This window comes from Marmota flaviventris, chromosome 3 (genome assembly GCF_047511675.1).
Source record: "Marmota flaviventris isolate mMarFla1 chromosome 3, mMarFla1.hap1, whole genome shotgun sequence".
In the NCBI taxonomy this organism is placed as follows: Eukaryota; Metazoa; Chordata; class Mammalia; order Rodentia; family Sciuridae; genus Marmota; species Marmota flaviventris.
Window position 1 is genome coordinate 61,040,683 of NC_092500.1, and position 3,233 is coordinate 61,043,915.

At 31.0% G+C, this 3,233-nt stretch overlaps 1 non-coding gene across 1 annotated transcript; it reads right to left on the bottom strand.

The window, feature by feature from the left end:
• Positions 1-2,161: 2,161 nt before the first annotated feature.
• Positions 2,162-2,266, bottom strand: LOC114088775 (U6 spliceosomal RNA). The gene has a single exon (XR_003582056.1). It is a non-coding gene; the product is annotated as a U6 spliceosomal RNA (small nuclear RNA).
• Between the last annotated feature and the right edge of the window lie 967 nt (positions 2,267-3,233).

Consider the following 3,233-nt stretch of genomic DNA (forward strand, 5'->3'; position numbering starts at 1 on the left):
CTTGATTTTAGAGGAAATGCTTTCAGATTTTCCTCATTCTTTATGATGTTTGCTTTAGGTTTGCCATACATGTGCTTTATGATGATGAGGTAAGTATCTTCTATCCAAACTTTTTCAGTGTTTTTTAATTAAACATTTATTTTTTAGTTGTAGGTGGACACAATACCTTTATTTTATTTTTATATGGTCGAACCCAGTGCCTCATGCATGCTAGGCAGGCATTCTACCTCTGAGTCACAACCCCTAATGGAAACCAATGCTAAGTTGTGTCAAAATCTTTTTATGTATCTATTTAGATGATTATGTGGTTTTCAATTTTATTTCTATTTCTGTTATGAATTATAGTTACATATATATATATATATATATATATATATATATATATATATATATATATACAAACTTGCATCTCTTGCATGAAGCCAACTAGAACAATGTCTACAGTTTTCTTAATGTATTTTTAAATGTGAACTGCTGATATTTTACTAAGGACTCCAGGGTCTACATTAATCAGTGATATTTTTCTGTAATTTTTTCCCTTGATGTGTGTTTATCTGGATTTGGTATCAGAGTGATACTAACTTTATGAATGAATTTGGGAGTGTTCCTTCTCTTTGTGTTTCACAGAATAATTTGAATATATTAGCATTTATTTCTTCTTTAAAGATCTGGTAAAACCCAGCTGAGAATTCATCTTATCCAAGGCTTTTCTTTGTTGAAAGTCTTTTTATTACTGCTTTAATATTATTCCTTGATACTGGTCTGTTTCGGTTTTCTGTATTCTCTTGTTTCAATTTGGGTAGTCCATAGTATCTATAAATTTGTCTATATCTTCTAGATTTTCTCATTTATTTGAAAATGTTTTCAAAATAGTTTCTTTTACTTTCTTTCTTTTTCCTTTTCTTTCTTTTCTTTTTCTTTCTTTTTCTTTTTTTTGGTAACAGGGATTGAACTCAGGGACGTTTAACACTGAGTCACATCCCCAGTCTTTTTTGTATTTTATTTAGAAACAGGGTCACAGAGAGTTGCTTAAGTCCTTGATAAATTGCTGAGGCTGGCTCTGGATGTGTAATCCTGCAGCCTCAGCCACCATAGCTGCTGGGATTAAAAGAATGCACTACCTTGCTCAGCTCAAAATACTTGTTTATACCTCTGGATTTCAGCAATGTCTATGTCTTTCTTTTTTTTATCTTTAGTGTTTTTGATTGGGGTCTTGTCTTTCTTTTGCTTAGTTTGGCTAAGGTTTGATCTTGTTCATCTCTTCAAAGAATTAACTTTTTGTTGCATTGGTCTTTTGAATTATTTTTTATTCTAAATTCCATTAATTTAATCTCTGCTTTAATGATTTCCTGTTGTCTATGGATTTTAGAATTGGTAGTTTTAAATTTCTCATATGACCCATTTCTCATCTGAAGGGTATTATTCAATCTCCACATGTCAAAATGATTTGTTTTTTATTGTTTTGTCAATTTAGAATTTATCCTATTATGATAGATTGAGTACAAGGAATTATCTCTACTTTTGTGTATTTTATAAGACTTGATTTGTGCCCCTAAATATGTTCTATTTTGGAAAAGATTCCATGTACAGTTGAGCAAAAAGTAAATTCTATTGTTGATGGAATAAAATAGTCTATAGATGTCTGTTAGATTCATTTTGTTTATATTATTCTTAATGTCTATAGTGTCATTAGTTTTTGTCTGGATAATCTATCTATTAGAGAGAGGGTTATATTAAAAACCACCTAGTGTTATTGTATTAGAGTATATCTGAGTCTTTAAGTAGTATTTTATTTATGTAATTATGTTTGGGGCATAAGTATTTAAAATTGTTATATGGCATCATTCGATAGTTCCCTTTACCAATGTAAAGTGAACTTTCTTGACTCTTCTGATTCATTTTAGCTTGATGTCTGCTTTTTTGGACAAGAGAGTAGTTACTCTTGCTTACTTTGATTCTCCTTTTCATGGCATATCTTTTTCCACCCTTTCAATTGCAAGCTGTGGCTGTCTTTTCCTATAAGGCATATATCTTATGAATGACATATGATTGAGGCCAGTTTTAACCCAATCTGCCTGTCAGTCTTTTAATGGGAGAGTTGAGACCATTGATATTTAGTGTTTTTATAAAAATGATCATTTCCTGCCATTTTATTTCTTAAAAAAATATGAAACATTTTATGAATTTATATGCCATCCTTTCACAAGGGCTATATTAAACTGCTCTGTGTTGTTGAAAATTTAATATATGTGCTCCCAAAGTGAACATCCACCCATCTTTCTTTAATAATATAGTCTTCCCAATAAACATTTTCAATGGTTTTTGACCTATAGATAACAACCTTACAATTTAACAGAGATTTTTTTTTTTTAAATAGCAAATTGACTATTGATAATTTAATCCACTATACATTATACTAACACAAATCTATAAACCTATTGTTATTTTGTCTATGAATTTCCTATTGTTGCACACAACTCACAAAGATATGAAACAAGACATTTTGTAAGACATTCAAGCAAAAAAGCAAAAGAGAAAATGAGAAATGTGGATAAAGCTTGTTATTATGGTTTGGATGTGAGGTGTCCCCCAAAAGCTCATGTGTGAGACAATGCAAGGTTTGGAGGAGAAATGATTGAGCTATAGACTTAATCTAATCACTGAATTAATCAGTGATATGCTTAATTGAGTGGTAATTGGAGGCAGGTGGGTGTGGCAGGAAAAAGTCGCTAATTGGGAGCATGGCTATGGGATATATATTTGTATGTGGCATGTGGAGACACTCCCTCTGCTTCCTGATTACATATGAGAGTTGGTTCCCTCTGCCAAACTCTTACACCATAATATTCTACCTCACTTTGAGCTCTGAGGAATGGAACTGGCCTTCTATGGACTAAGACCTCTGAAACCATAAGCCCTCAAATAAACTTTTATTCCTCTACAATTGTCCTGGTTGGGTCATTTGAGTCACAGTGGTGAAAAGCTGACTAAAACACATGTAAATGTTAAATAATAGGATAAATGTTAACTTTATATGATCATACATAATTAATACAGATACATAGATACATAGAGGGTAATGGTAGATATTGAAGGTAAATAAAGCAAAATTATAAAATATTATTCAAAACTTATCTGAAGATGTTTGTTCTAAAAGTCAAAAATTGGAAATAATTGAAAATCAATGTAAACCTTTCCAGAGTAAAATTGTAAGAAAACACATTCATTTATAA